The sequence below is a fragment of the Chiloscyllium plagiosum genome, unplaced genomic scaffold (genome assembly GCF_037043375.1).
Source record: "Chiloscyllium plagiosum isolate Xiang-an unplaced genomic scaffold, Cpla_swu_hap1 HiC_scaffold_31, whole genome shotgun sequence".
NCBI lineage: Eukaryota > Metazoa > Chordata > Chondrichthyes > Orectolobiformes > Hemiscylliidae > Chiloscyllium > Chiloscyllium plagiosum.
The window spans coordinates 1,608,401-1,631,087 of NW_028270169.1; the positions used below are offsets into that span (position 1 = coordinate 1,608,401).

Here is a 22,687-nt window from a genome sequence, read left to right on the forward strand (position 1 = left end):
GGGCCAAAGGGCCTGTACTGCGCTGTAATGTTCCATATCCTAGATGGTTGTTTTTGACCGACATGGACTCGATAGACTGGAGGGCCTTTACTCTCTGCTGTTGTTCTCAATGAGTCAGTGACTCAGGGAGAGGGGGGCAGCTTGTGGAAGTGAAGGAGATAGCCTGAAGCTTTCAGATGTCTGGAAAAGAAGGTGTTTTCTTTCTCTCTGCAGGTTAAACATCCCAAGGCAGGACCACTAAACTGCACTACACCCATAACACCAATGTTGATTTGTGTCTGGCTGTATGTGTGTATAGAGGGGAGTTTTGTAAGGTGCTTAAAGTTTTAACAAGTGAAGTTATATGTCAGTTATTCATAATTATTTAGCACTAGATATTGGAGGTGATTTCCTTGAATTCCAGGAGCAGCAATTATTGTTTTATATGCTGTTTTAGAACATAGAATGTTACAGCGCAGCGTAGGTCCTTTGGCCCTCTATGTTGCACTGACCTGTGAAATTCATCTGATGCCCATCTAACCTGCACCGTTCCATTATTATCCATATGTATGTCCAATGCCCATTTTAATGCCCTTACCATCCATGAGTATACTATTGTTGCAAGCAAGCCATTCCATGCCCTACTACTGAGTAAAAAAAACTCTACCCCTGATATCTGTCCTAAAACTAACACCCCCCGATTTAAAGCTATGTCCCCTTGTGTTAGCCTTCACCAAGCAAGGAAAAAGGCTTTCCCTGTCCACCCTATCTAACCCTCTGATTATCTTATACGTCTTGATTAAGTGCAACAGCCAACCATGTGGCATCTTATCAAACACCTTACTGAATCTCTATACACCACACCAACTGCTTTACATTCATCCACCTGTTTTGTCATCTTCTCGAAGAACTCAATAAGATTAGTGAGGCACAATCTGCCCTTCACAAAACCGTGTTGACTATCCCAAATCAAATTATTCGTTTCCGGCTGATTATAAATCTTATCTCTTCTAACCTTTTCCAACACCTTACCCACAACCGAAGTACGGCTCACTAGCCTATAATTACCAGGATTGTCCCGACTCCCCTTCTTAAATAAGGGAACGACATTTGCTGTCCTTCAATCTTCTGGCACTACACCTGTCGACAATGATGACATAAAGATCAAAGTCAAAGGCTCTGCAATCTCTACCCTGGCTTCCCAGAGAATCCGAGGATAACTCCCATCCGGCCCTGGGGTCTTATCTATTTTCAGATCTTCCAAAATTGCTAAAATGTCTTCTTTGTCAACCACGATCCCATCTAATCTAGTATCCTGTATCACTGTATTCTCACCAACATTGCCCTTTTCCAATGTGAATACTGACGAAAAGTATTCATTAAGCGCTTCCCTTCTGTCCTCAGATTCCACACATAACTTCCCACTATTATCTTTGATTGACCCTTATCTTATTCTAGTCATTCTTTCATTCCTGATATACCTATAGAAGGCCCTAGGGTTTTCCTTGATCCTATAAATCAGGCGGTGAAGGAGCAGTGCTCTGAAAGCTAGTGCTTCCAAATAAACCTGATGGACTATAACCTGGTGTCCTGTGATTTTTAACTTTACTGTTTGAGTTCAGGTATCTCTGGACATCGGACTGCGTCTAGGAAAAATGAATTAACAGCAAAATTCACAGCTGACCTTGGAGGAACCTGTGTGGGAGAGCTCACAGCACAGGAACATGTAAGTGCATCATTTTTAAGTATAACCTTGCTGTAAATGTACAATAGTGAGTAGAGTGGGTTCTTTCTTGATTATATGTCTTATTGAGATCTGTCTCGATTAAATTTTAAAACTACAAACCAGTAGTATTAATTTAGCCTAGAGCAGTGACTTTTTTTAGAGCAATAAGATGGTGCTAGTTTCTGAGTCTGTCGATTGTGAAGGAGCAAAGATGGCCTTTAGTAGAGTGTTGTGCTCTTCCTGCTGGATGTGGGAGTTTAGGCAGAGTTTCCATGTTACTGATGATTATTTCTGCAGGAAGTACCTTTGCCTGCGAATTCTAACAAATTGCATGGATCGGTTAGAGCGGCAGTTAGAGGCAATGAAGAATTTACAGGAGCTTGGGGATGTGATGGATGGCAGTTATAGGAAGGAAGAAAAGCCGCAGATACAGTCAGGTAGGTGGGTTAATTCCAGGAAAGGTAGGAGGGGTGGGCAGGTAGTGCAGGAGTTTCCTGTGGCTATTCCCATCTCAAACAAGTATGTTGTTTTGGAAAATTTGAGGGGTGATGGACTCTCAGGGGAATGTAGTATGAACAACCAAGTTTCTGGTACTAAAAATGTATCTAATGTAATTTGGGGTATGTCAGATTTGAAGTGATCGATTGTGATAGGGGACTGTCTAGTCAGAGGCACAGACAGACGTTCCTGCGGCTAACAGCAAGAAATCAGAATGTTGTGTTGCCCCCCTGGTGTCAGGATCAAGGATATCTTGGAGAGGTTGTGGAATGTTCTCAAAGGGGAGAGGGACCAGCAGGAGGTTGTTTTACACATTGAAACCAATAACAAAGGAGAGAAAAGGATGAGATTCTGAAGGGAGAATATAGAAAGTTAGGCAGGAATTTAAAAAGGAGGTTCTCGAGGGTAGTAATATCTGGATTACTCCCGGTGCTAAGAGCTGGTGAGGGTAGGAATAGGAAGATAGAGCAGAAGAATTCATGGCTGAGGAGCTGGTGCAGGGGAGAGGGCTCACATTTTTGGATCATTGGAATCTCTTGTGGGGTAGAGGTGACCTGCACAAGAAGGATTTGGAAGGGGGCTAATATACTGGCAGGGAGATTTGCTAGAGCTCCTCAGGAGGAAATAAGGTGAGAGGGTGGGACCCAGGGAGATAGTGAGGAAAGAGATCAATCTGAGACTGGTACAGTTGAGAACAGAAGTGAGTCAAACTGTCAGGGCAGGCAGATGAACTCAGGGCATGGTTAGGAACCTGGGACTGTAATATCATAGCAATTACAGAGACATGGCTCAGGGAAGGATTGGCAGCTTAATGCTCTAGGATACAAAAGCTATAGGAAGGATAGAAAGGGGGGCAAGAGAGGATAGTGAGTGGGTTTTTGATAAGGGATAGCATTACTTCTATACTTAGGGAGGATGTTCCTGGGAATACATCCAGGAAAGTTATTTGGGTGAAACTGAGAAATAAGAAAGTGATGATCACTTTATTGAGATTCTATTACAGACATGCCCAATAGTTAGCAGGAAATTAAGAAACAAATTTGTATGGATGTTTCTCGAAGAATAATAAGGTGGTTATGGTAGGGGATTTTAACTTTCCAAACATAGACTGGGACTGCCATAGTGTTAAGGGTTTAGATGAAGAGGAATTTGTTAAGTGTGTACAAGATAATTTTCTGATTCAGTATGTGGATGTACCTACTAGAGAAGGTGCAAAAGTTGACCTACTCTTGGGAAATAAGGCAGGGCAGGTGACTGAGGTGTCAGTGGGGGAGCACTTTGGGGCCAGCGACCATAATTCTATTAGATTTAAAGTAGTGATGGAAAAGGATAGACCAGGTCTAAAAGTTGAAGTTCTAAATTGGAGAAAGGCCAATTTTGACGGTATTAGGCAAGAACATTTGAAAGCTGATTGGGGGCAGATGTTCACAGGTAAAGGCTGGAAAATAGGAAGTAATGAGTTAACAAGAGCCCAGAGACAGTATATTCCTGTTCAGCTGAAAGGCAAGGCTGGTAGGTAAAGGGAATGCTGGATGACTAAAGAAATTGAGTGTTTGCTTATGAAAAAGAAGAAAGCATATTTAAGGCATAGACAGGATAGATCTTGTGAATCCTTAGAAGAGTATAAAGGAAGTAGGAGTATAATTAAGAGGGAAATCAGGAGGGCAAAAAGGAGACATGAGATAGCTTTGGCAAACAGAATTAAGGAGAATCCAAAGGGTTTTTACAAATACATCAATGACAAAAGGGTAACTAGGGAGAGAATAGGGCCCCTCAAAGATCAGCAAGGCGGCCTTTGTGTGGAGCCACAGAAAATGGGGAGATACTAAACGAGTATTTTGCATCAGTATTTACAGTGGAAAAGGATATGGAAGATATGGATGGTGACATCTTGCAAAATGTCCATATTACAGAGGAGGAAGTGCTGGATGTCTTGAAATGCATAAAAGTGGATAAATCCTCAGGACCTGATCAGATGTACCCTAGAACTCTGTGGGAAGCTAGAGAAGTGATTGCTGGGCCTCTTGCTGAGATATTTGTATCGTCGATAGATGCAGGTGTGGTGCCAGAAGATTGGATGTTGGCTAACGTGGTGCCACTGTTTAAGAAGGGTGGTAAGGACAAGCCAGGGAACTATAGACCAGTGAGCGTGACATCGGTGGTGGGCAAGTTGTTGGAGGGAAACCTGAGGGGCAGAATGTACATGTATTTGGAAAGGCAAGGACTGATTAGGAATAGTCAACATGGCTTTGTGCGTGGGAAATCATGTCTCACAAACTTGATTGAGTTTTTTGAAGAATAACAAAGAGGATTGATGAGGGCAGAGTGGTAGATACGATCTATACAGACTTCAGTAAGGCATTCGTCAAGATTCCCCATGGGAGACTGATTAGCAAGGTTAGATCTCATGGAATACAGGGAGAACTAGCCATTTGGATACAGAACTGGCTCAAAGGTAGAAGACAGAGGGTGGTGGTGGAAGGTTGTTTTTCAGACTGGAGGCCTGTGACACTAGACAAGAGACAATAGGTGCAGGAGTAGGCCATTCTGCCCTTCGAGCCTGCACCACCATTCAATATGATCATGGCTGATCATCCTTAATCAGTATCCTGTTCCTGCCTTATCTCCATAACCCTTGATTATACAATCCTTGAGAGCTATATCCAACTCTTTCTTAAATGAATCCAGAGACTGGGCCTCCACTGCCCTCTGGGGCAGAGCATTCCACACAGCCACCACTCTCTGGGTAAAGAAGTTTCTCCTCATCTCTGTCCTAAATGGTCTACCCCGTATTTTTAAGCTGACCAGTGGAGTGCCACAAGGATCTGTGCTAGATCCTCTCCTTTTTGTCATTTACATAAATGATTTGGATGTGAGCATAAGAGGAATGTTTAGTGAGTTTGCAGATGACACCAAAATTGGAGGTGTAGTGGATAGCGAAGAGGGTTACCTCAGATTAAAACAGGATCTTGACCAGATGGGCCAATGGGCTGAGAAGTGGCAGATGGAGTTTAATTTCGATAAATGTGAGGTGCTGCATTTTGGGAAAGCAAATCTTAGCAGGACTTATACACTTAATGGTAAGGTCCTAGGGAGTGTTGGTGAACAAAGAGACCTTGGAGTGCAGGTTCATAGCTCCTTGAAAGTGGGAGTCGCAGGTAGATAGGATAGTGAAGAAGGTGTTTGGTATGCTTTCCTTTATTGGTCAGAGTATTGAGTACAGGAGTTGGGAGGTCATGTTGCAGCTGTACAAGACGTTGGTTAGGCCACTGTTGGAATATTGTGTGCAGTTCTGGTCTCCTTCCTATCGGAAAGATGTTGTGAAGCATGAAAGGGTTCAGAAAAGATTTACAAGAATGTTGCCAGGGTTGGAAGATCTGAGCTATAGGGAGAGGCTGAACAGGCTGGGGCTGTTTTCCCTGGAGCGTTGGAGGCTGAGGGGTGACCTCATAGATGTTTACAAAATCATGAGGGGCATGGATAGGATACATAGGCAAAGTGTTTTCCCTGGGATCGGGGAGTGAGGAACTAGAGATCATAGGTTTAGGGTGAGAGGGGAAAGATATAAAAGAGACCTAAAGGGCAATGTTTTCACACAGAGGGTGGTACGTGTATGGAATGAGCTTCCAGAGGAAGTGGTGGAGGCTGGTACAATTTCAACATTTAAAAGGCATTTGGATGGATATATGAATAGGAAGGGTTTGGAGGGATATGGGCCGGGTGCTGGCAGGTGGGACTAGATTGTGTTGGGATATCTGGTCGGCATGGACAGGTTGGACCGAAGGGTCTGTTTCCATGCTGTACATCTCTATGACTCTATGACATGGGAGACCCTCATTCAGAAGAAATCAACTTGGAGGAAGCTCCTGTCTGAAGGTATACAATTCTTTGAGAATACCTGGTGAGAAGAGGAAGTGTGAAAAAGGAACCAGAGAAATGAATGCCAGTGATTTCAAGACTAAGGACCAATTCCACCTCCCGGAAACACCTGCCAAATTTGTGATGGGAGATGTCTCTCTCGGACCAAGCTCATCACCCACACAAGGACCCACAGAACTCATGACAAGTCACATGGATTTTTTTAGGTGGACAGTCAGAATCATTAGTAAGTAATTACTCATAATAAGAATAATTTCAACTCTGGCCAAATCATTCCTCGGGGTAAATCAACTCCACCCACAGATAAGTTCCTAACTGTCCTGATTGCCACTAGACAAGTCCCACTCCAACAGGACTTTGTTTAATGGATCAGGGACATACTCTCCACCTGTCCAATTTACCAACACTTGGATTTCATTGAATGCACCGGAGGGAAATCTAAATCCTTCTCCAACAGAAGATTTTGAGTAGCTCTTGTCCCTCTTAGTATGGTGATGGTCTTGGCTGCATCATTTGAAGAAAAAGGGCTATTTGACAATGAGGTAAAACTCTTCCCATCTCTCAGTTGCCCTCTGTATTTCTTCCACACTCACTACCTCTGGACTCTTCATTGTAGTTAAAACTACAATCAGATCCTTGACCTTTGCCTTTTGAGTTTCCTTTTCAGAAACATTTTTACAAACTCCAATAAGTCTCATGTGTGTCCCTTGCAAACTCCAGCATTCTGAACGAATGTGTCCCACCTCGTTACCATGAAAACAGCTTGGCTTTAGATTTTCATCTCCACCCTCAGTACTTTCCTTTATGATCTGATGAGGAGACCATGGGCCATTACCAGATTCTATTCCTTACCCTGGCTACTCATCTTCCGTTCATGCCCCCATTTCTTATCCTTTTCACATTTATGAGGGTGATTGAAGAAAGGTTTTAGTTTTCGGATTAACTCACAATCTTCAGCCATTGCTGTTGCCTCTCTGGCTTTTGCAACCTTTTGGTCCTCAACATGGGCTCTCATTATGGAAGGTAATGTCTTTTTAAATGTCTCAAAGAGGTTAATCTCTCTACGGAATTCATATGTGGTTTCAGCTTCCAGTGCTTGTATCCACCTGTAACAATTACTTTACTTAACCCTTTCAAATTCATTAACAGTCTCAGATGTTTCCTCAAATCTGGAACCTTTGCCCACATGCCTCAGGCGTGAGCTCACATTTAGCCAATACAGTTTTGTTTTACTGTGTCATAATCCCGAGAAACCTTCCCTTACAGTGAGGCTGTCAACTTGTTCTGCACAAGCAGTGTCTGATAGTCTTTTGCCCAATTCATTTGTCTAGCTATTTTCTCAAATGAGATGAAAAATACCTCACATCATTTTACTCCAAACATGGTAGGGCCTGTACAAACTTGAACACTTCTGTACTGAACTTCAAATTATGACTCAGATTCACCCCACCAGGACCTGCCTCAGCATCAGCATCTGACATCTCCTGTTTCAACTACGTAATTTTTAACATATATTCATGTTCCCTCACTTTTTCCTGTCTACAATTCTCATTTTAGTTTTCTCATTTCCATTTCCTGTCCTTCATATCCTTATCCCTTTTTTACATTTTTTCTGCCATCTCTAATTTCTTTGTTTTTCTGCATTCTCAAGCTGCTTTAATCATAACTCACATTTATCTTAAATAAACTCTATTTGCCACTCCTTAGCCCATTGGCCCATCTGATCAAGATCCCGTTGTACTCTGAAGTAACCTACTTTGCTCTCTACTACACCTCCAATTTTAGTGTCATCTGCAAACTTGCTAACTATACCTCCTCTGGTCACATCAAAATCATTTATATAAATAACAAAAAGAAGCAGACCCAGCACTGACCCTTGTGGCACACCACTGGTCACAGGCCTCCAGTCTGAAAAGACACCCTCTACCACCACCCTCTTTCTTCTACCTTTGAGCCAGTTCTGTATCCAAATGGCTAGTTCTCCCTGTATTCCATGAGATCTAATCTTGCTAACCAGTCTCCCATGAGGAATCTTGCTGAACACCTTACTGAAGTCTATATCAATCATGTCCACCTCTGCTCTCTTCAATCCTCTTCATTACTTCTTCAAAAAACTCAATCAGGTTCGTAAGTCATGATTTCCCACACACAAAGCCATGTTGACTTTCCCAATCAGTCCTTGCCTTTCCAAATACATGTACATCCTGTCCCTCAGGATTCCCTCCAACAACTTGCCCACCACCGACGTCAGGCTCACGGGTCTATAGTTCCCTGACTTTTCTTAATCACCTTTCTTAAATAGTGGCACCATGTTAGCCAAACTCCAGTCTTCTGGCACCTCATCCGGGACCATCAATGATCCAAATATCTCAGCAAGGGGCCTAGCAATCACTTCTCTAGCTTCCCACAGAGTTCTAGGGTTCACCTGATCAGGTCCTGGGGACTTATCCACTGTTATGCATTTCAAGACATCCAGCACTTCCTCCTCTGTAATATGGACATTTTTCAAGCTGTCACAATCTATTTCCCCACATTCTATATCTTCCATGAACTTCTCCACTGATGCAAAATACTTGCTTAATATCTTCCCCCATCTCCATTCAATATGATCATGGCTGATCATCCAAATAACTTCCCTGGATGTATTTCCAGGAATATCCTCCCTCAGCACAGCTGTAATGCTATCCCCTACCAAAAATGCCACCCCCCCCCCCCCCCCACCTTGCCTCCCTGTAGCATTTGTATCCTGGAACATTAAGCTGCCAGTCCTGCCCATCCCTGAGCCATGTTTCTGTAATTGCTATGATATCCCAGTCCCATGTTCCTAACCATGCCCTGAGTTCACCTGCCTTCCCTGTTAGGCCCCTTGCATTGAAATAAATGCAGTTTAATTTATTAGTCCTACCTTGTCTCTGCCTGCCCTGACTGTTTGACTCACTTCTGTTCTCAACTGTACCAGTCTCAGATCGATCTCTTTCCTCACTATCTCCCTCGGTCCCACCCCCCCACCTTACTAGTTTAAATCCTCCCAAGTAGTTCTCGCAAATTTCCCTGCCAGTATATTAGTCCCCTTCCAATTTAGGTGCAATCCGTCCTTCTTGTACAGGTCACTTCTACCCCAAAAGAGATTCCAATGATCCAAAAATGTGTATCCTTCTCCCATACACCAGCTCCTAGCCATGTATTCATCTGCTCTATCCTCCTATTCCTGCCCTCACTAGCTCGTAGCACCGGGAGTAATCCAGATCTTCCTACTCTCGAGGACCTCCTTTTTAAAATTTCTATCTAACTCTCTGTAATCTCCCTTCAGAATCTCAACCTTTTCCCTTCCTATGTCGTGTTGACATCTATGTTGCATTATTTGAGGGAAGCCTTCAAAGAGTCTTTGAAATGCTCCCTTTGTGCTCCTCTCATTTGAGTGTCTTCCTTGAGCTGGGAAAAGGAGGTTTGCTGTAGCAGTCAGAAATATATCAGAGTTGGTTTTGGATAATCATGGCTCCTATGCTGGTGCTATTAGCTGCTTCAAATCCTCCCAGATAATGTGGAAAATCTATCCCCAAAAGCATTGATAGTACTTCTCATGTTTTGCATGTAGAGGAGCCAGAAGAACTGCCTTATACCCAATGATCTTGGTATCGGCACAGATGTCTTGGTCATCAAAGATGGTCATCCTTAGATGTCCAAAGGCAGTGCTTGCAGATTGAATGCAATGTCAGCCTGAGAAAAAAGGTAGCTTCCCATGTAAGAAAAATGTGTCACCTTTGGGGGGAATTTGTCCATTGATCTTAATGGGTGGATGGACTGGAATTTGACCTGGAATGGGTTGGTAAAGGATTTAAGTCTTCCTGAGGTTGAGACTGAGACCACTTTGGCGGTTGCTTCCATTAAAACCTTCAGTGAGGCTTGAAGATTATATTCCAAGAGAGTGAAGATGACATTCTTGTTCACATACTGAAGTTCCACAAGCAAGATTATAGAGTCATAGAGATATACAGCAGAGAAACAGACCCTTTGGTCCAACTTGTCCATGCCGATCAGATATCCCAACCCAATCTAGTCCCTGTCACTTTCACTTTGGATTTCAACCAGTGGAGGCTGTGGTTGAGACATTTTCTGTCCATCTTGTAGAAAATGCACACACCTTTGGGAAGTTTGTTCTTGACAAGATGAAGAATGGAGGTGATGATGATGGAGAAAAGAGTGGGGATGATGAGATAAACAGAAATTGCTGTAAAAGCTCAACAGATCTGGCAGCATCTGTGAAAAGAAACCAGAGTTAATGTTTTGGATCCAGTGACCCTTTCTCAGAGCAAAGATTTTGCTGCTCGTCAGATGCTGCCTGAATTGCTGTGCTCTTCCAGCACCACTGATCCATATCCCATATGACCCACCTTGGCCAAATTACCATTGGTGAGGAGTGTCATTGACATCTTGTCATGGAGGAGACAGAGAATTTGATGAATTTCAATGGACAGCCAACCTTTGGCAGGGTCTTCCATAGCACTTCCTGAGTGACTGAGTCAAAAGCCTTGGATAGATTGATGAAGGCCATGTAGAGTGGTTGGTGTTCCTCACATTTTTCTTGGAGTTTCCAAGCAGTGAAAATCATGTCCACAGTTCCATGATTTGGTCGGAAGCCACACTGGCTTTCAGGAAAGATTTTCTCTGAGACTGGGAGAAGGCGCCCAGTGAGGATTCAGGCAGATTCCTTAGTCATTCCCACAATCATTTTGTCTCCTTTCTTCAATACAGTGGTAATGGCAGCATCCTTGAGATCGACAGGGATTTCTTCTTTGTCCCAGATTTTCAGGGATAGTTCATGGAGATGGCAGGTAAACTCTGCTCCTCCAAATTTGCAAGTTTCTGTTGGAATTCCTGAAGAAGGGCTCATGCCCGAAACGTCGATTCTCCTGCTCCTTGGATGCTGCCTGACCTGCTGCGCTTTTCCAGCAACACATTTCCAGCTCTGATCTCCAGCATCTGCAGTCCTCACTTTCTCCTCTGTTGGAATCCTACCTACTCCTGCAGCTTTCCCATTCTTCATGTGTCTAATGGTAGCCACACTGGGTGGGAGTCTAAATCATCTTTATGGGCAATTGGGGGATTTCCTCAAACACGTCCTTGTTGACAACTGCATCATGGTTTAGGAGTTCTTTATATTCTCTCCATTAGAGACTGATGTTTTCTCTGTCTCAACAGGGTATCAGTCTAACTCTGCACTGGCTTGAGGCCAATGAAGTTGGGTCCATACATTGCCTTTGTGGCATTGAAGACTCCCTGGGTATCGTGCTTGTCATCAAGGAGTCACAGCTCCTTTGCTTTCTCAGTCCAGCATCAGTTCTTGATTTTCCTTGTTCCTTGTTACTCTGCCTTTGCTGTTTGATGCAACCTCCTCTTTGACTCACTCACTGGTGATATTATAGTCAGGGTAGTTCGGAAGTGACCTGTAGATAGAGTTGTTTTACTTCTGGGGAATGATTTGGCAGAAATGAACATTATAGTTTCACCTGGAATCACAGAAAGTCCAGTTGACGCTAAAGAGGTGGAACAGATGCAGGATCAGGTTCTGACAATGGCTCCTTCATGTGCCATGACTTCTTGGAGGGTTTCTTGTCATGGGGTCTCATGAGTTCTCTTATCCTAGTTTTTCAAACTCACCTCATTACTTGCCTACCACATTCCGATCAGACCCACATTCCCTAGTGCCTCTGCCATTTTTTGAAAGGCCACCATGCACCTAGACAATATCTGACAGTTTGGAGCTGCCCTCCACAGTTGCTGATATTTGCCCTGGAAACATCAGACAAGGGAAATTTGGTTCCTGTTTTGTGGGCAGGGACCTGGATGGAGTGACGTAGAGGCAGGACATCCTCTCCCCCAAGATTAGCAGTGGAGGCCATGACACCAGACACAAGCCCATGCCCAACCTGCTCAAAGCGTCAATGCAGTTTCCACTCTCTGGAGGAATGCCCAGTGCTGTCTGGAGAAGGTCAATGACTTCTTCACACTGCCAAGCTAAGTGCCACCATCTTTTTTCTACTGCCTCACACTCATTCTCTCTGTGCTACTGCATCCACCTCCCACCAAGGGTCAAGCTCTATCACTCTCACTATGGGCTGCATCATCTTCCCCTGTTGCTCTTCCTCACTCCAACGCCCAACACCATTAACCCTGCTTGCTCTTTGAGCTCCTAACCACTTGCTCAGGTGCTCCCCACCTGCAATAATAGCTGGGCCACCCACCTTTATCTCCTGTAATAACTGCATTTCTCATTCCAGGTGGAAAAGAGCACACAGTAGGCAGAATAAGTCTAGATGGAATGTGGGCTACCTGACATTCAGCTCCTCATCCCTTGTGAGCAGAGGATCCTGACTCTGACCTACTCTGAGCGGGGCCTGAACGGGTGTTGAGACTGCCCTTGACTTACTCTGACTGAAGACTATCCCCTTCAATTGACTGAGGACAGCCAACCATGACAAACATCCTGCCTTTGTGTTTGTGCTAAATAGCAAGGCATGACAAAAGTAATGTGAGCCTGGTAACTCTGGCTGAAGGGGCAATGCACAGAAAAGCAAGGCAATGTAAGGCAGGGATGCTGTGTGTAGCATCCGGGTAAAGTGAGTGAGTGCAGTGACAATGAATGAAGAGCCTGGAGGTGCAGTCTGGTCCAGTCAATGAGCTGGGTGTATGTCCATGAGCACACAGTATCGACATGCAGATGGTCTGCACGGTGGCTCAATGGTTAGTACTGCTAACATGCAATGCTACGGACCTGGGTTCGATTCCACCCTCAGACGACTGTCTGAGTAGAGTGTGTACATTCTCCCCGTGAGTTTCCTCTGGGTGCTCCAGATTTCATCCCACAGTCGAAAGACATGCAGGTTAAGTGGGTTGGCCAAGCCAAATTGCCCATAGTGTCCAGTTACAGTAGTTAGATGGTCATTATTAATTCCAGATTCTACTGATCCCCCCATTTAATTCAAATTCCACCATCTGCCATTGCAGCACTGAAATGCAGAAGCATCTTGTAAATGGATCAGAAATGTGCCATGAGGGTTCTTAAAGGCTGGCACTATCAAATGTCACTGTCTGGGGTCTGGGGTATGTATGTAGTCAATGTCCATGGAGCATGCTGTGAGATGTTGGTAGGTGAAAGTGAGGACTGCAGATGCTGGAGATCAGAGTCTAGATTAAAGTGGTGCTGGAAAAGCACAGCAGGTCAGGCAGCATCTGAGGAGCAGGAAAATTGACGTTTCGGGCAAAAGCCCTTCATCAGGAATGAGGCAGGAGCCTCCGGGGTGGAGAGATGAATGGGAGGGGGTGAGGTTGAGGAGAAGGTAGCCAAGGGTATAATAGGTGGATTGAGGAGGGACTGAAGGTGATAGGTCGGTGAGGAGGGTGGAATGAATAGGTGGGAAGGAGGATTGGCAGGTAGGACAGGTCATGAGGATGGTGCTGAGCTGGAAGGTTGGAACTGGGGTAAGGTGGGGGAGGGGAAATGTGGGAACTGGTGAAGTCCACATTGATGCCCTGGGGTTGAAGGATTCCGAGGCGGAAGATGAGGTGTTCTTCCTCCAGGCGTCGGGTGGTGAGGGAATGGCGGTGGAGGAGGCCCAGGACCTGTGTATCCTTGGCAGAGTGGGAGGGGGAGTTGAAATGTTTAGCCACGGGGCGGTGTGGTTGACTGGTGCTGGTGTCCCGGAGATGTTCCCTAAAGCGCTCTGCAAGAAGTCATCCAGTCTCCACAATGTAAAGGAGACCGCATCGGGAGCAACGGATACAATAAATGACATTGGTGGACGTGCAGGTAAAACTTTGATGGATGTGGAAGGCTCCTTTAGGGCCTTGGATGGAGGTGAGGGAGGAGGTGTGGGCGCAGGTTTTGCAATTCCTGCGGTGGCAGGGGAAGGTGCCAGGATGGGTGGGTTGTAGGGGGGTGTGGATCTGACCAGGTAGTCACGGAGGGAACGGTCTTTGTACAAAGTGGAAAGGAGTGGGGAGGAAAATATATCCCTGGTGGTGGGGTCCATTTAGAGGTAATCTGAATATTAGAGGTAAGTTGGGCTGTTAACAAGGCAATTAACAGTCATTGATGACCATCAATTGGCATCTCATCACTGACCAGCGAGAATTTCACCATGCTATTTGTGAAAAGCATAAAGCATGACTGAAATGATCTGTCAAGATGGGCCTCATCAGATTTGTTGCCCAAATTTTCCCCACGTCTCGCCATAGCACATGTTAAGACTCAGTAAGACCATAAGAAATAGAAACAGGAGTAGGCCATTCTGCCCCTCGAGCCTGCTCCACCATTTAAAGGGATCAGGGCTGATCCAACATTCCTCACATTCACTTTCCTGCGCTTTCCCTGTAACCCTTGATTCCCAAAATGATCAAAAATCTATCTATCTCAACCGTAAATATCCACAAGCACTCTGCCCCCAGTCTCGGGGGAGAGTCTCTGTGGCAAGGAATTCCAAATACGCTCAACTTTCTGAAAGAAGGCATCCATCCTTTTCTCAGTCTGAAATTGGCATCCCTTTATTCTGAGACTGTGCCCTCTGGTCCTAGACTCTCTCATGAAGAGAAATATCCTCTTAGCATTTATCTGTCAAGACCCTTAAGAATCCTATAAATTTCAATTCCGTGAGCAGAGTCCCAACTTACTTGACCTTTGTTCATAAGACAATCTCTCCCTACCAGGGACCACGCTTGTGAACTTTCTGTGGACTGAAATGTAATAATATATTTTCTTAAATAAGAGGACCAAACTGCACACGGTACTCTTACATTTTCCACCCTTTGTGTGCGAAGGGGGAGTTTAATAAAACAGAGTTTTAAATTTTACAGTTTTATGTCAGCAGTTTGTAAAAACTATATCTTTTTATTTTTCTGAATTTTTGATTGTGGACTGAAATGGGGAAATAACTGATTTTTCAAACAAACAAGGACTGCAAAAAGGATTGCTGCATGTTACTGAGGGGTAAAGAGTTTATGCAGCTGCTTGTTCGAACAGAAGGCAAGGAGAACTGCAGGTGTGCTGGAGCAGGGGGGGAAGGGTCGAACTGTATAAAGGAAGGTTCAGTTAGCAACAAGTAGCTGATAGGTCTGGGGAATGGTGATTCCTTGTTAGTGAGAAAGGTCTCTGCCTCCCAACAATTATATGATTGGCTCTGAGATTGGTGAACAGCTTTTTGGTGTAAATGATGAAGGGCTTTTGCCCAAAACATTGATTTTCCTGCTCCTCGGATGCTGCCCGACCTGTTGTGCTTTTCCAGCACCACTCTGATCTAAACTCTGGTTTCCAGCATCTGTAGTCCTCACTTTTGCCTTTTTGGTGTAAATGTTTGGCCTGAAGCTATCAGACATCTGGAAAGGAAGGAAGTTTCCTTCTCCCTGCAGAAAAGCTCCAAAATTATATAGATGGGTGGGTGGTCTGGGCAGGAAAGTCGCAGATGGAGTTCAACTCTGATAGGTGTGAGTTAATGCACTTTAGAAGGTCAAGCAGTAAAAGGAAATGGACAATAAACAGGAATATAATGAGAGGGGTAGATGAAGTGAGAAATATTGGCATACAAGTGCCCAGGTTCCTAAGGGTAGCAGTACTGGTTGTAAGATTGTAAAGAAGGATTATGGAATACACTCCGTCATTGGCAGAGGTATAGAATACAAAAGTAGGGATATAATGATGAAACCGTATAAGATATTGGTGAGGCCCCAAATGCTACAGTTCTGGTCACTATGTTACAGGAAGGATGTAACTATGCTGGAGAGAGTACAGAGAAGATTTACTAGAACGTTGCTAGGGCTGGAGAGATTGTGGAGGTTGGGATTATTTTCCTTGGAACAAAGACAGCTGAGGAGTGATATTATTGAAAAGACAGAGTAGACAGGATCAAAAACCAAGCATCATAGATTCAAGTAAAGTGGCAAAAAGATTAGAGGACATGAGGAAAAGCGTTTTTATGCAGAGGGTGGAGACAGAGAGACTAAACTGTTTTAAAAAGTACCTGGATCTGTAAATGGCCAGGAAGATGGGATGAGAAAGGACATCTGGCTGTCTTTGGGTCAGCATGGACAAGATGGGTTGAATGGCCACTTCTGTGCTGTGTCATTTCTAAGGTTCAATGAACTCTGTGAACAGAGACCACTGAATTGACGTCTTTCCCTACACCATAACACTGTTTTTTGTATCTGTATGTATGTATGTGAAGGGGGAATTAATCTGGGTCTAGAAGGCAAGTAAATTGGGGAATTCTGCATACTTTTTAAAACCTTCATCATGTTGGTAACCCTGGGAATAGCAGGGCTTGATTTCTATTGTGTTACGCAAGGGAGGTGTGAAAATACACACACACGCATACTTTAGAAACAGAGAAAAAAATTCTCTGCAGATACTTACCTTTACTTTCTGAAAAAAAAGTTTTACTAATGGGTTCTTCCTGAAGGCAGTAAGATAAAGCATAGAATGTTCTGGAGCTTGGTCCTCTGGTGTTCTGACTGCTGTGGTCAAGTACGACTTTCTCTGCAGGTTTGTAGACACAGCCTGGTCAGGAAATACACTATTCAAACGTCCTTTCAATCATTGATTCAATAGAAGAACAAGGTTTCACTCTGAACTCAGCAAGAGGGTTTTCTTATCAGAAACTTCAAACAACAGCTGGACAGCTTGCTCTTAGCAGGCTTTCCTCCAAGTAAACCAGATATAGTCACTGTTCAAAAACAGGCCCAGCAGGGATCTACAGCAAAGCAAGTTATCACTAGTCATGTGATTTACAGACTCATAGACAGACAGCATAGAAACAGACCCTTCAGTCCAACATGTCCATGCCAACCAGATATCCTATATAAATCTAGTCCCAAATGCCAGCATTTAGCCCATATTCCTCTAAACCCTTCCTATTCACTTACCCATCCAGATGCCTTTTAAATGCTGTAATTGTACCAGCCTCCACCACTTCCTCTGGCATCTCATTCCATACATGCACCACCCTTTGTGTGAAAAAGTTGCCCCTTAGATCCCTTGCAAATCTTTCCCTTCTCATCTTAAATCTATACTTTCTAGTTTGGACTTCCCCACGCCAGAGAAAAGAACTTGTCTGTTTACCCTATTCATAAACTTTTATAAGGTCACCCCTTAGCCTCCAACACGCCAGAGAAAATAGCCCAGACTATTCAGCCTCTCTCTATAGCTCAAACCCTCCAACCCTGGCAATATTTTAGTAAATCTTTTCTGAACCACTTTGGGTTTCACAGGAAGTCTTGTTAAAGAAAACCCCAATGTCTACAGTGAAATTGTAATGAACATTTTACTAAAGAGGTTCCTCCAGATACTTCCACAATATTGAAACTGTTGAATTTTGGGGTCCCTTAAAAACTGAGTTTTTCTGAGATTTCATTGAACAACTATTACAGAAGTAATGAACTTTCCAAAATTTGAATATGGAAAAACAAAGGGAAGATTACAGGAAAAATGGAGGTCATGATTCCCACTGAACTAGTATCAACAGCTTATCCTGCACCAAATGCACCTTAATATAAACATATTGTTATTGAAAAGAAAAGTGTTTTGTTCTTAGAAAGAATAGTAAACTAACCCTCAGATGAAGGTGTGCTTGGGGACAACATTCATCCAACAGCATGAGTGGCTGTCCCATGGCCTATAGTCAAAAGGATTCAGACAATTGAGTGACATAGAGAAAATACCTGCCCCAAGAAATATGATATAACAGTAAATGCCAGGGCAGAGGAAGTTCTCCCAGAGGGTAGTTCTCATCAAACAAAACTTGTAGGCAGCACTTCTCATCAAGTGGTCCACAGAGCAGACTTCATCAGGCACAAGGATGACCCATGGAAGTGAGAGAGCAGGATATGTTTCCACTACTTTAATAACACCAAAATACTCCATGTCAAAAGCCTGTGTCCCCTCTGGTATCAATGAACCATTCTTAATTGTCACGGTTAGAATCATAGAATCCCTACAGTGTATTGAGTCTGCACCAACCCTCCGAAGACCATCCTACTCTTCACCCATAACCCTGTATTTCCCATGGCTAATCCCCTTAATCTGCACATCTCTGGACACTATGAGTAATTTAACAAGGCCAAACCACCTAACTAACCTGCGCATCTTTGGACTATGAGAGGAAACCAGAGCACCTGGAGGAAACCCATGCAGACACAGGAAGAATGTGCAAACACCATCACTGAAGACTGAAATTAATCCCTGATATCTGGTGCTGTGAGGCAGCATTGCTATCCACTGAGCCAACATGCCAAAGTTGTTTACCTTTTTTTGTCTAATTAACTAATGTATCATGTCTGAACTATTGTTTCTTGACAAATCCAATGAACTAGCAAAATATTACTAAGTACGTATGAGAGTGAACCCCTATAATGAACAAAATAAATTTATTTTTCCCAAGCACACTAAAGAAAGTGTCTTAGTAACAGTGCCATTGTCTATTTAGGGTAGTATCATTCCCTGTTATTATGGCCCACTTGGGAAAGTGGCTGATTCTCAAACCCCACCAACACGTGGAGCCCCTACAAAAGTTAATTATTTTTAAAAAATATACAAAGTCCCTAATTTACCTCTCTGATACAATCAGCATAGAAAGCACCGGCCGGTTTCCTTTACTTGACAGGAACAACTATTTCTTACAAATAAATAAATTCTAATCGCAGGCAAAATACAACTATGAATTAGTGATACGAAAACAGAAGTTGCTGGAAAAGCTCAGCAGGTTTCACAGTATCCGTGGAGAGAAATCAGCGTTAACGTTTCGGGTCTGAGGAAGGGTCACTGGACCCTTGGATGCTGCCAAACCTGCTGGGCTTTTCCAGCAACTTGTTTTTGTTTTGATTTACAGCATCTGCAGTTCTTTCAGTTTTTGTGAATTATTGATATACAACTCTACTAGTAAAAGCTTTAAGTTCCTTTAAAGCCCCTAGACATACATACATACAGACACAGACAAAAACAAAGGTGTAAAGCTAGAACAGGAACACTAAGGAAACATCACCAGCCCACAGGATTTAATAAGTTGCACTTATTGCTTCCCAAGATCTGATGTTTTGCAATCACTGTTCCGGATTCTCTTACTTCTTTTCAAGAGGCACTGGGTTATTGGTAGACTAATTGCAATGTCTATGAGTTACTGGTTAAGAGCAACAGGTCACAACAACTGGTGAAAGGAAATAACTGACTGTCTTCAAGCTTCAGGTACTTTTATTACGACGGTATAAAGACACAGCTTGCTTTTTCCAGTCTAGACATTTTGTGCCTCTGAATCATTCACACCTACAAGCTGTTCAGCAGCTCAGGAACCAAACAGAGAGTTGGTCTTCAGGCTGTTAATCTCTGACATCAGCCTCTGACATGTCACAAGTGCACAAACCAATCAGCACTCTGTTGCTAGCCAAATCTCACCCTGCACACAAACTCTGGTGCTATGGTGTCTTCTCTCTCCTCCCCTACTACTTGAACAAAGCAGCAGTGTAAACACAACTTACAACGAGCTTCAGTAACTTGCTTTCTAAAGGTATTGCAATTCCTTCCACAGTCCTTGTTTTTCAAAACAATCTTTTTTCAGTTCAGTCCACAATCAAAACTACAAAAAAATAGAAAGGTATGGTCTTTCTGGCAGCAAACATAGGAACAGGGATAGGTCATTCAGTCCAATAAGTCTGACCTACAATTCAATTAGATCATAGCCAATTTTCTCTTGTGCGAGAAAGTGGCATTATCTCATATCTTTTGATGTCTTTAGAGTTTGGTAGATTCCTGGAGACTGTCTTGAACCTGCTCAATGATTGAATTTTCACACCCCTCCAAGGTAGAGAATTCCAAAGATTCACCACCCTCTGAGTGAAAAAAATTCTCCTCATCTCAATCTTAAAATGTCTACCCTTTATCCTGAGATTGTACCCTTGATTCTACAGGCACCGGCCAGGGGAGACATTCTATCTACATCCAGCCTGTATAAACATCAAAGTTTCAATGACATCACCTCTCATTTTTCAAGACACAGAGAATATAGACACAGGTTTTTCAATTTCTCCTCATAAAATCAGCCTCCCATCCCAAGGATTAACCTTGTAAACCTCTGCAAATGCACAGTCACTGTTTCTTTTAAGTCATTTCAAGCATTTTTCAAAAAGCATATTTCCAGTACAAAACTTAAAATCACATCTATTATGAGGAAGAGTATGAAAACATGTAAACAGAGAGCAAGAGAGAGCACAGCAGAGAGAGATACAAACAGAGAGGGAGATGAGAGAAAGAGACAGATAGAGAGAGATATAGAAAGAGAGATAAAGAGACATACAGAGAGAGAGAGCCAGGAGATAAGAGCAAGGCAATGGGAGATATACAGTACAGGGTAAAAACAATGACTGCAGATGCTGGAAACCAGAGTCTGGATCAGTGGTGCTGGAAGAGCACAGCAGTTCAGGCAGCATCCGAGGAGCTTCGAAATCGACGTTTCGGGCAAAAGCCCTTCATCAGGAATAAAGGCAGTGAGCCTGAAGTGTGGAGAGATAAGCTAGAGGAGGGTGGGGGTGGGGAGAGAGTAGCATAGAGTATAATAGGTGAGTGGGGGAGGGGATGAAGGTGACAGGTCAGGGAGGAGAGGGTGGAGTGGATAGGTGGAAAAGGAGATAGGCAGGTAGGACAAGTCCGGACAAGTCATGGGGACAGTGCTGAGCTGGAAGTTTGGAACTAGGGTGAGGTGGTGAAGGGGAAATGAGGAAACTGTATACAGTATACAGTATACAGTACAGACAAACAAACAGATACACAGACAAAATGAGAAGGGAGAGAGGCAGAAGGAAAGAGAGATGCTGGGAGAGACAGACAGAGAGGCAGAGATACAGAGAGAAAGAGTCATAGAGAGAATTACAGAGACTCAGACACAGAGAGAGAGAGAGAGAGAAAAAAAAACAAAGGGAGGGACAGAGTGAAAAAGAGAGATGGAGAGAGAGATACAGATACGCTCCACTCTCTGTACAACTGTTTTTAGATATTGAAGCTGTCTCCGAGGCAACATTTTCCAATTCTTTCACCCAATGGCACTGAGAGAGAAACTGTTTCCTGGTGTCAAGACTCTTGTTGCTAATCCATCGCTGGGATCAGGAGGGAGAAACACAATGTCCACTTTAATTTTAAGATCACTGAAAGACACCTTTATATTTGTTGATAAATAACAAACAAATCCACGAAACAGCAGTCTAGCTTAGGATGGGGCTTGTTCTTTATTTCAAACTGTGGTTTAAATCTCACAGAAATTACAACAATCCTCAATCACCATCCTGCCCAAGATTGAGAAACAACATCTGGATTTGACACAAGCCGAAACTAGATAACATTCAGACCTGGGTCCATCCACACTGGGACTCAGGCCAACCCAGAGATGGTCACATCTGGATCAGCTGAAGTCCTGTTTGCAGTTGCTGCTTTTTTCTATCAGCTGGAGACCAATTGCCTGTCTCCTGATGCTGTGAGCTGATTAACACTCTGTTATGCAGAAACACTGCATAAACTGAACCCAGCAACTAACCATGAAGAGATTCACTAAATAGAAGGGATACATTAATCCTGTTTAACACTTTATAAGGCAGGATGGGGTTTCCTGCCCCATCCAAGTGGCCCGCCCAATGCTATGCACTGTTTGAACCTTACAATGCTCTCAGTCGGTTCATTCTAAATTATCATTGAATGACTCAACAACTCTAACACCTCATGTGAAAATAATGCATTTATTTCTACATGATCCTGCCTATATAATTGCAAATGCCATACAATGTTTCATCTATAAAGTGCCATATTCTAAGTAAGAATGAATTCTTTATTGAACCATTGAAAAATCTGTTTCCTATTTCAGAAAAAAGGGCAATGGCTAACTATTTGCCTTGCAACTGACACAACTGATACAACACTGTTGTAATAAAGTCACAGTAACAAAATCACTGCCTGCTCAAAGTCATGTTCAGAATTGATACTGAATCTCTAGATTCCATAAATACCTAGACTCTCCTGAATGATGACATAGTAGTTGCTTTAATTTGGAGTAAATGGAGAGCTCATCTGATTTATAGAAAGGCACAATTTTGAATTTAAAAATTGCTTATTAAAAAATATCCAACAGTTGTTTTCAAGCAGCAAATTAATTTTGCCAATAAAAACACCCAAAACTGACCAGAGAAATCTTACAACACAGCCACCAATTCCCATTACCTTTCCCCTATCAAACAATCATATCCTAGTGCAGGTCTGATGCCCAATTCAACAAGCTCCCTGCATGTGACAAAGTGAGCAACACAACTCACAATTAAGGCCACTGCTCCAACCTTCCTGTGCACAGCATTCACACCCCATCATCGTTCAACAGCATCGCATCCATCACCACTTGACAGTTTCACCCATCGTCATTCAGCACTGAGTCATCCAGTTAAAGTAGTTGCACCCAATGAAATCAGGCAGATGTTTGTGTACTTGCATGTCTGGAGGGCTTTTGCGGTGCAGCAGTAGTGTCCTTACCTTTAGACCAAAATGGCCTGGGTTTAAGTCTCACTTGCTCCTGAGATACATCTGAACAGGTTAAT

The 22,687-nt window shown here is 43.4% G+C and overlaps 1 long non-coding RNA gene across 1 annotated transcript in view; it reads left to right on the plus strand.

Moving 5' to 3' along the window:
* The window catches only part of LOC148141837 (uncharacterized), a 198,623-nt gene that overhangs the window by 127,876 nt on the left and 48,060 nt on the right, over nt 1–22,687 (plus strand). The window contains exon 3 of the long non-coding RNA XR_015752310.1: nt 1,602–1,705. This is a non-coding gene — a long non-coding RNA (uncharacterized LOC148141837). The remainder of the gene's footprint in view (nt 1–1,601; nt 1,706–22,687) is intronic.